Source organism: Sinocyclocheilus grahami, unplaced genomic scaffold (assembly GCF_001515645.1).
Source record: "Sinocyclocheilus grahami isolate Dianchi unplaced genomic scaffold, SAMN03320097.WGS_v1.1 scaffold16.1, whole genome shotgun sequence".
Classification (NCBI taxonomy): Eukaryota; Metazoa; Chordata; class Actinopteri; order Cypriniformes; family Cyprinidae; genus Sinocyclocheilus; species Sinocyclocheilus grahami.
In genome coordinates this window covers 668955-680546 of record NW_015505195.1, presented here as the reverse complement: position 1 = coordinate 680546, position 11592 = coordinate 668955, and the positions used below count along the sequence as shown (strand labels likewise).

General features: G+C 35.9%; 1 protein-coding gene across 1 annotated transcript in view; it reads right to left on the bottom strand.

Annotated features, from left to right (window-relative positions):
- The window catches only part of LOC107549691 (sterol O-acyltransferase 1-like), an 18531-nt gene extending 15763 nt beyond the window's left edge, over window positions 1-2768 (bottom strand). The window contains exon 1 of the mRNA XM_016230869.1: window positions 2608-2768. The gene's annotated coding sequence lies outside the window, so the exon portion shown is untranslated. The remainder of the gene's footprint in view (window positions 1-2607) is intronic.
- Window positions 2769-11592: the final 8824 nt, after the last annotated feature.

Genomic DNA, 11592 nt, shown 5'->3' with positions numbered 1-11592 from the left:
ATTTTCAGCATCATTACTCCAGTCTTCAGTGTCACGTGATCCTTCAGAAATCATTCTAATATGCTGATTTGCTGATTATCAATATTTAAAACAGTTGAGTACATTTTTTTTCAGGATTCTTTGATGAATAGAAAGATCCAAAGATCAGCATTTATCTGAAATAAAAAGCTTTTGTAACATTATACACTATTCCATTCAGTATAATTTTTATAATTTTTTTGGGAAAGAAATTATAGAAATTTATAATTTTATTTAGCAAGGATGCTTAAAATTGATCAAAAGTGATGATAAAGGCATTTATAATGTTACAAAAGATTTCTATTCCAGATAAATAGTGTTCATATCGATATCGGAATTATATCGTATCGACCGAAATTAAGAAATATATCGTGATATAAATTTTGGCCATATCGTCCAGCCCTACTGTAGAGAGGGGCATTTTGCTAAATATATACACCATACAATATTCCTTATAAATTTTACTAGTGCTGGGCGGTATACCAGTTCATACCGAATACCGGTGTTTATTTTTGTTATGATATGAATTTTTAAAATACCGCAATACCGGTGTATGTCGGTGTAATTTTTTTATTTTTTTTGTACAAAATGAGATTTAAGACAAATTATAAATTAAATGTGTCCTTTTATTATTGCTTGGACAAAATGCTGCACATTTCTTTGTGAAATTGAAATATAACACTATAATAATATACTAATATAGCACTTGCATATCACTGCCCTTTTGTTGGTTTTGATTGTTTCTATTGTCCTCATTTGTAAATCGCTTTGGACAAAAGCTTCTGCTAAATGACAAAATTTAAATATAATGTAAATGTAAATAACAATACTACATTGAAATTTTAAAACAAGCCCCAAATCAAATAAATAAATAACACAAATAAAATAAATATCTTCATATAAACAAAATAAGGCTTTGTCTGTGCTCTTTCCATTTAAAATTAGAGGCAACCACTGCATTTTAATCTTGATCCAAACAAAGATGCTGCATACATGCAACATGAGCAGTTTTTAAACTAAATTAAATTGTATAATTTCGAAATTTGAAGCAAAAACAGAATGGTTTGACTTCAGTTTTGTGAAACTATAAATAAAAATATCTGCATGAAACAGCAGACGTGCTGAACGAGACGCAGATTCACTCTCTGCCAGTAGGTGGCGCTTACAGCGTTTCCTGGTTTCCGCTGTAAACACAGCTTATGAACTTTAATATGCATTATACAGAGGCAAGATGAAAAGAAAAAATACCATCTAAACTTTTCTAAAGACAGTAAGTTCCCCTCAGACATGCATTCATATAAACTCCTACACCTAAATGAATCGCGATTTGTTTAGCATCTCAACCGATTTGAATCGTCACATACTTGAATCGATTTTCAACCGGCTCGCGGTTAATCATTACATCCCTAGTGTAGATGCATGTTGATTTTATCAGACGAAGCTGCGATTATAAATGAGTGACTCCTGGTTAACATGTATTAAAAGGGGTCGTGTTTAGTCACTATTTAGTGTGGTATTTTTTATTACAATATTCACTCATCATGACAGTAAAATAGGGCATTCTAAGTCAATATACTGCAGTATTTTCTCTCTCAATCAGTAGAAAATATGGTTAACACCCGGTCATGCATGAAAAAAAATACCGTCATGTACCGTGAAACCGGTATAATTTTGAAAAATACCGTGATATACATTTTTGGTCATACCGCCCAGCACTAAATTTTACTGTTCAATGTTTAATTTATGTTTGAATAAATCCATCAAGTTTTTATGACAGCCACCATTATGTTTATATTTAAAAAACGAATTGAAGTAGAAATATTTTTATGTAACTGTAACTTTATTATTTTAAAAACTTAATTAAGTGTAATTTTAACACATCAGTCAATTGTAACTTTCAATATTATAGTAATGTAGTACCAACTGACTCATGTATATTTTACCGCATTAGTTGAGAGATTTTTTTTCCTTGAGAAAATTTGTTATGTACTGTACCTGCTATATAGCCAAAATAATCGATACTGAATCGAACCGGTAACGTTAATCGAATCGAATCGCAAGCTTGTGAATGAGAAGCCAATCGAATCGTGAAATTTGTGTCAAAACCCAGCCCTAAACCACAGATCCTCATAAAAATCAAAAACAAAAATGTGCTGTGTTATCAGTAACAAAGGAATAGTTAATTGTCATTATTTGGATAGTAGTAGAAAAGGGACAAGTACCATAAGTGACAAACTTACTATTCACTATTTAATTAATTACTAGAAATAAATAAGTACTAGTATACTAGTAAGATAAAAAAGACCCTAACGTTAGTTAGTTGGTTAATAGAATAAACGTTAATTCAAATGACTCAAGCTTTAACCCTAAACGGAGTTGTAGCTACATTACACTAAATTAGCTAACGCTAACAGTGTTGATTTTTGAGGGGTTTTAACTATTCGTCTGTACTTAGAACTAGCATTTAACTGACACTAAATACGCACGATACTCGATACGGTTATTGTACACAAAAGACGTTCATTTACCAGAAAATGTTTTACATGCTCCGTTAAAGAAAGACAAAAAACGAACGTTTAGATCACTTACTTGTGCTTCTTCCTAAAAACACACGTCTGTAATAATCAATTCCGCTTTCTGAAGACAAACTCGGTGAATGTTGACGCTGGCGACGCCGCGTGATTGAACAATATCAGTGTGACTGAACCAGAACAGTGTGACAGCAAGCGGGATCTGGCCTGAGGCTGAAATCAAAGTCCTTTTTGAAATCAACTGAAACAACAGGCGCTCGTCTCTACCGGGGCGGAGACTGCTTCGAAACGCCATCTGATTGGACGAGCTGCTTCGACCGTAAACGTACAGTAACCGTATCACTACCTTACAGCGTTGCCTAGTTTATGTAATGTCTGGTTATCTCACTCTTCTCAGAGATGTAATGTGTTGAGTAAATATATGAATCTCAAAACCTTTCAATAATATTCCCCCAGAAACAGAAAAAAAAAACAAATGAAGCCTATTAAGCACGTCTGTGCGATACGTGCTGGTAGGGAATGTTAATAAGTATAATTAATAATTTTGCCTAGTTATAAAAAGCAGTAAAAAGCCGCTTTTGTCATCCAGGGGTTGTTCATTGCATCATTTAGGAAGATGGAAAAAATACAGAACATTTCATGGCCCATTTCTCAGAAGAAACAGAACTTTCTATCTATCTATCTATCTATCTATCTATCTATCTATCTATCTATCTATCTATCTATCTATCTATCTCTCTCTCTCTCTCTCTCTCTCTCTATATATATATACATACAGTAAGTACAAATGCCCTGTAAGGTTTTTATTATTTAATATCAGTTTAAAAATTAAGGCACAGTGTAAAGGTTTAATAAACACATTGTCCTTTGTAACAAATTCTTACAACTTTGCATAAATAAATCATTATCATAAATACTCACAACCCACTAAGACAAGTCTAAATAAACTTCCTACACACACACACACACACACAGTTATTGCACCACTATTGCAGTCTACTGCAAATCTGAAAAATTGAAACCCAGAGCACAAATTCAGCTACGTTGGAAATCATGAAGTACCCTATAATAATACAATACTAAGTCTAATTGTACAGTATGTCCTGGTAAGAATGCATTTCTCCCAGGTGCTCTGTGAATGGCATCTATTTTTGGAAAGATGCTATAAAAAGCACAAATGTCCAAGGATGATGCTCGCATCTCCTTCCCAGGTTTCTCCTCCGCCCTGCAAAAGAACATCTCTTATGGGAAGTAGTTGCACGTCTCCTCCGTGAAGCTCTGAATTCCCCAGAACCCTCACCTGTGCTGTTACCTGCAAAGATAAGGCATGGGAAATACTTTTGGGTGACCTCCTGTTATAGAATAGCTTTACTTTACCTTACATGGTTTGGTTATGTGCCATTTTTGGAAACTTCTCATTTAGAAAAGTTGTTGTCAAGTGTCTTGCACTAATTACATGCCCTAAGATTACTTCTAACCTCACAACCATGTTGTGATATGATGACATGGGATGGATGGATTTCTTCATTGGAGTCTCCCCGTAAGCGTAACACCCTCTTGGCGGTATCCATGTGTTTAGAAGTGGGGCTGTGCTTTTTAGGACATGTCAGGCTGATGCTTTGTGTGGCAGAGTTGCTGTGCAACCGTAGGAATCGTAGTTGGACAACATTAAGATCTCTGTACTCAAACTGTGGAGTGCAATAATCAGAAAATTACATTCATTAAGATGCCTGCCATTCTTAATAAAAATGATGATATTCACAGCATAGTTTCCATAGCAACAAAAAACACAGTGTTAGTAAATTAACAAGAAATTACATCATCTTATGAAATTCAGTCAGTTCTTTACCTTGAAGCCTCTGTCAAGCTCACTAAACCACTTTTTAGATCTGTCCGCTGATAGCCACATCCCTGAAATCTGACAAAATCACCACAAATGTACACACAAATATAGTATTATATTCAACAAAACAACTGTGCATATGTTATTCTGTGTCTGTGTCCATATGTTATTGTATTATTCTGTGTTTAGCTGGACTGGTACATTTCTTTAAAATAAAGGTTCTTTATTGCCATATGGTTCCATGAAGAACCTTTAACATACATGGAACCTTTTCATTCCACAAAAGTTTCTTTTTAGTGGAAAAAGGTTCTTTAGATTATTAAAATGTTCTTCACACTAAGAAAAAATGGTTCTTTTAAGAACGGTTTACTGAAAAGTTCATTGGGAATACAAAAGTGGTTCTTATGTGTAATCCTTTTTGGAACGTTCATTTTTAAGATTGGAAACTAAGTGTAATAATAATGGACAATAAATATCTTTCAGATTTTGAGTCTACAATATCTTCCAGTTTTTAATCCCACTTTTAGGCATCTCAGAGTAAAGAAAAACATAAGTTTACATGTCTTAGAATCACCAAAGGAGACTGACTGTGAAAGTCCTCTTACTTTAGACTGGACAGGAGACACACAAGTTAGACCACCAGCAGTAAAATTACAGAACACACGGAGAGCATCAATCGGACATCCGTGGTTTGGGTCAATGTAGTAGAGCCCTATAAACAGGACAGGACAGTAAATTAAAAATGTCCTTCTCTATTATTTAAATTTTTAAAAACAAGAGCCACATTTTTGGGTCTGAAGTTCCAAGTGGTTTTCTGCTCACCATCTCTGAGGTGAGGCTGGATGAGACTCAGCTCTCTGCAGGTGGTTGCTGGGTTGTCTTTGGTTCCTTCCTCAATCTCATCTTCAGGGTCATCAAATCGAGACTTCCTGGATAATAACCGTGCTTTCTGAAAAGAATGTGCAAAGACAATCGATCAATATATTAAAACCTTCATCTTAGGCCTTTCTGCAACCCAACCCCACCTTTCCCTCTATATTTGACAATAAAAGTGTTTCAGTGCTCAACAAACCAAGGTTGACTGCTTGAGTTTGTACCAACATTTTGTGATCCTCTTTTCTGAGCATGAGGTGGAGTATTGAGCCCTGGTATCTGCTGGCTGGGAATTCCTGGTTTTCCCTTGTTAGATGATGCAATCGAGTCAGGATATAAACAGATTAAGACACATCATCTCTTAAAAAGGAATAAAATAAGTATGACATTAAAGTGAAATTAAAGTTAAAGTGTGAAATTAAAGTCAGGAAAACTATTCCACTTACAGGTGGTCCTCTCCGACCTTTCACACCTTTTTGTCCTGATATTCCCTGAACTCCTTTCATACCCTGTTGATATGAACAATACTTAAGAAAGCACATTTAACTCTATTAAGCTTTTTGAAAAAGGGTCGAACCTTGGCTGTTCAATGGTGAGTGGGTGTGACTGTTTTATATTGTGGATATTATATAGTTTTTATTCAACACATATATTAAAAAAAAAAAAACTGTATGATCATTTGTTGTTTGTTCAGATTGCATACAGTATATAAAAGTTTTAAGTTTTGAACCACTCAGATTGGGAAACCTTCAGAGAGGTTAAAAAATAAATAAATAAACAAATAAAGGAAAGAAAGACAGAAAAAGACCCAATCAATCACTCAATCAAGCAATCAATCAATATCTAACCTAAAACTTTTAAACAGTGGTGTTTATAAATAATGGGTTTAAAAAAAAACAAAAAAAACTCTTAGACCTGAAAAATGTTTTTAGCAACAACAACAACAAAAAAGGTATTTTCCGATTTTTGATAAGTGACCTAAAAAAAAATTCACCATAACTTCTCTTTTCTTTACCTTTTTAATTCATATCTTGCTAACTTAATATATTTTGAGGTATCAATCATATTTTAAATGCCATATTTTCAATTTTTCATTGTGACCATTTGAATACTGCCTGCCAGGTCAGTCCGTGAACGTGAAATCACCAAGTGAACAACATTCAAATCAACCAATCAGAACTGAGGGATAAGTTTACAGGAAATGTAAATTTTAGCCTTACAACCAGAGTTAGGTACTTCTACACCCTTGTTATTCAACCATCATTTCCCTCTGATTTTAGGGATAAATTATGGGTAGGGTTAGGTTTAGGGGTAGGGATAGGGTTAGGTATATATTTTTGGACAATAATGTTGACCCAGGAACAACAAAAGATGTTGATCCATGAACATGTCTTGCTTGGCAAAATGACGGTGACCCAGGTCAGTCTGACTGTAATAAGATCTGTATCTACACTGTACCTACCTGGTTCAGGTACAGGGCAAAGATAAGCAGAGCTATATAAATTACAATCACACCTGCAATTTCAGTACACACCTTCCTTCCAGATGGACCCTGTAGAGCGAAACAAGACTGTGTGATCTATGCTATTGTTCTAAAGCAGATAAAGCTGGTCAGTGAGTTTACAAAGGGACGTACAGGAGAACCAGGGAATCCTTTGCCACCAGAAGGCCCACTAGGACCAGCTTCGCCCTGCAACAAACAACATATTTATGAATAAAGAAACAAAAGATTAAAGTAAATACTGTATGTCCACAAAATACTGCAGGTTTACCTGTATACCTTTTGACCCAGGATGTCCCTTGTACCCTGGAACACCTTGCTTTTCCTGCCAGATGAAGGAAAACATTTGTAACTAGTGAAAAAAAAGCAACTGGTTGTTTTTTTGATGTGCTTTCAATGTTTCATTTGAACTTACCTTTTCTCCTGGTGGTCCAATGGGCCCTTGCAATCCTCTAATACCAACATGGCCCTATAAATTGCATTAATGAGCAATGAGCAAGGCCTTTAAATGATCAATATGATCAAAACTTTGCTGAAAAACCTGCTGTACACAATCTACTATATGCTTTCTGTTGTCTGATTGACATTTTTAAAAGGCTTTTTTTGTATACTTCCAATTACATCTTACTTTCTGGCCATAGAAATATCAGCTACTGCACCAAATTGCATATTTTTGCTCAGTTTGGGGCTCTGAATAAAACTGGGGGGGTTTTTTTCCTTCTCGAGTATGATCTCCATATTCTCCTGAATCATACTACATGAGCAAATACAATATGATACTCATCAAAAAAATAAAAAATAAAAAGATCTGTTTTCTTCTGAAGGTTCAATAAAAATTTGATTTTTCTTACTATTATTTCTTATGTCATGCTTTATAGAGTTAAGAATGCTAAAACAATTGTCTATAATCAATGGATACAGTGGTACCTTTGGTCCTTTTTGTCCGACATCTCCCTTTTCACCTTGAAGTCCCAGAATACCCTAAGTTTTAATCAAAAAATAACATTTAAAAAAATTCAAATCCTTATGGATTGTAGAAGGCAAAACGATGACTTTGACTTAATTACCTTTGGTCCCATCAGCCCGGTGGGCCCTGGTTTCCCTTTGGGTCCTTCAGAGCCCTGTGATGGAGAGGCTGGTAAATTGACTGTAGTAGGAACCATTTATTTAAGAGTCCGAGTGAAAATTACTTTTGGTCCAGGTAGTCCTTGACTCCCTTGCAAAGCCGGTGTTCCTGGGGCACCCTGTGAATTTGTATTTGAAACCATGCCACAAATCATGACCATATTATATAACAACAAACATGCTTTATAATAAATCTTTCAAATAGTCTGTATAAAACAAACTTACTTACAGCACTACCTGAAGGACCTGGTTTCCCTGGAGGTCCTCGGAATCCAATGTCACCCTGGAATTTGTGCAATAAAGTAGTAAATGCTCACTTTCATGCTAAATCTGCCATTTGCCATAAAACGATTCTACTCTGCTTGGGCCAGAAATCCCAGCAATGACCCAAAACACCCTAGTAACCACATGTCAACCATTCAGAAGACCTTAGCAACTTCATAGGAACAACCCGCAACACCTTAGCATTGTGGTAGCGAGTTTTGCATTGGCTAGCACCACTATAAAATGTGAATAGTGAATAAGGTCAAGCTACTCACTGGGTCGCCCTCAGTGCCTATAACTCCAAGCAGGCCATCTGTACCACTACGTCCCTTAAATGGAGTTAGTGTAAAACACACATTTGGCACAATCATATAATAGTCAGAAGAGTTTAGACATTTGTATTAGGGATACTTGCCAGCTTTCCAGGGAGACCAGGATTGCCATGTTTTCCTTTTGGTCCTTGAGGTCCCTAGATAATAATAAATCAATATGCATGAATGTTTTATTTGTTTGTGTAGGCAAAATATGAAATAATTGCATTAAAGCTGTAGATTATCAAGGTAAAAAGTCTAAAAAAATGCATGAACCCACTGGCTTTCCTGAAACACCTTTACTTCCTCTCCTTCCGGGAGAACCGCTCATTCCCTGTGTGAAAGAATCACAAAAACACTTGTTCTGGGTGGGCTTGTTGTAATGTTTTTGTGTTTTTGGTGCAGACATTACAGTAAAATATAATAATGAATAACATATTCTAGTCATAAAACATACAGTGACGTATGACAAGATTCAATGATACTTCTGTAAAATATTGAGTCACTGACTTTTGGCCCTGGTTGACCCTTGAATCCTTTTTCCCCTGGAGGTCCTGAAGATCCTGGTTTTCCCTTTAGTCCACGAGGACCCACACCTCCTGGCTGACCCATTGGTCCCTAAAAAGGAGCATAGATCATTTAAATATGCAAACACTGTAAATTTGAACATTCTGTATACCACTGTGAAATGTCTTTTTCCTGTTTTTAATGGCAAATGCCATTATTTTGTTATTTAATTTGGAAACCAATCTGGGTGTAAAGTGTTATCTCACCATTTTGCCTCTTGTTCCAGGCTCTCCTTTCTTCCCACTTGGACCTGAAACACCCTGTAAACAACATAAAAAATTCAGGTCAGTAGGACCAGACAACCTTTTTCAACCATGCATCTTCAAAGGTAAAAACCTACAAGTGATCCAATCTTCCCAGGGCCGCCTGGATTCCCTTTAACTCCAGGCTCTCCCTACAGGGGACAAAAATAACATAGGCACTTACTCCTATGATACAGCATACCTTTTATCCCATCCTATCACCAGTAAGTCATAGGTGAATAACTCAGAGTGATCTAATCTAATGTATTTTATACCAAAAAAAGAAGGGAAAAAAAACATTAAAAAAAACATACTTTTGGTCCATGTTTTCCAGTTTTTCCAACAAATCCTTCTTTTCCTGGCAAACCCTAAATTTGAATGGAATAAATTAATGCCAATTCACATCACATCTAATCACATACATCAAATATATCAAACCTAACTTACCGGTAATCCAATAGCACCATTTGGACCTGGAGGCCCATTTGTTCCTGTCGCGCCCTATGATATCCATAGAACATTGAAATAAACAAAATAAATCTATTTCTTCATTAGCTTCATTGGCTGTAAAAGAGGAAGTGGTACTCACAACAAGTCCACATAGACCTTTGTCACCTTTTTCACCAGATTCTCCCATGTTCCCCCCAGGACCGTATTTTCCAGCCAAACCCGAGTGACCTCTCACACCTGACTGACCCTGAGCAAAAAACAAAAACACTCAGAAAACATGTCAACAATAAGAATATTACAATGCATTTGACTATTTCACTCAAACACTTGTGCAAACTTAATCAAAAAACTCACTTTTTCACCAGGGGATCCAGGATCTCCCTTCTGCCCCGGGGCACCACTCGACCCCTGACAAAAAACAAACATTCAACATCTTTTTGTTAATAATTTATGGTAAGACATAATCAAAAAATCTAATCAATATTCTTACTTCTTGTCCTTTTGGTCCTTTGACTCCAGGTGGTCCTCGATTTCCACTCTCTCCTTGGATTCCTTTTGGGCCACGATCACCAAAAGATCCTTCTTTACCCTTCTCACCCTACAACCGACAGTTCTGTCCTGTGTATCATTTACATAAAACACCATAACACAACGTACATATATGAAATGGAGATGGCAAACATACAGCAACAGAGAATTTGTACTCACAGGCAAGCCTTTACTTCCTATTGGTCCAACTGGTCCAGTTTCACCCATTGGGCCCTAAAAAAAAAGATTACCCATCTTATTTAATACAATTTATCTACCACAAAAAATTTGTCAGGATTTTTTAATGTTTTTGAAAGAAGCCTCTTATGCTCACCAAGACTGCATTTATTTGCTCAAATATACAGTAAAAACAGTAATATTGTGTAAATATTTTTACAACTAAAAATAACTGTTTTCTGTTTAATATATTTTTAAAGCTGGATTTTCAGCTGCCATTACTCCAGTCTTTAAGTGTCACATGATCCTTCTGAAAACTTATTGACCCAAACATTTAAAAGGTAGTGTAAATGTAGACAGTTCTCAAACAAACTATTTAGGAGAATAAAAGCATATATTTTAGCATTATATGGATATTTATAAAAGCAGAATTTCATATTGATCGATTAGACAAACTACCGTACATAATCAAGATTTATAAGCAATCTACCTCCTCACCATCGATACCGGCAACTCCCTTCGGTCCACTGGCTCCTCTCAGTCCCTTTGGCCAATACATTTATAAACAAAAGGTCTCATACAAAGCCACAATGGAAGAACCAATACATTTTACATAATTATAATGAAGATAAAACTAGAAAAACAAAAAAACAGTCCACCTTATTGCCCTTATCTCCTGGAGGTCTGAGGGGTCCAGGTAGTCCATCTTTACCCTGAAAGTCAGAGAATACAATATGGGATTAAAGCTGAAACCTTGCCCATAGTCCTCACAACAATAAACCAAATAAACCAAAAACACATACTGGGTACCCAGTCACTCCATGCAGCCCAGGTGGTCCTCTGGGCCCTTGATTTCCTACAGGCCCCTGCAGACCTGTCTCACCCCACTGGCCTATGTTTCCTTGTGGGCCCTTTAGAAGATTACATTTACAAATGTTTCATCATTACACACTGGATAAACACATAGTAATATTACTGCTATTGCATCATGGCAAAAAGAGTCCAAAAAAAGTGCGTGTGTTAAATGTATGTCTTACAGCAGGTCCTTTGTAGCCCTTCTCTCCTGGTAGGCCTCGAGGACCCTAAATAGAGAAATTGATTGCCTAATGTTTAAATGTTAATGAATGAGGAATATATATATATATATATATATATATATATA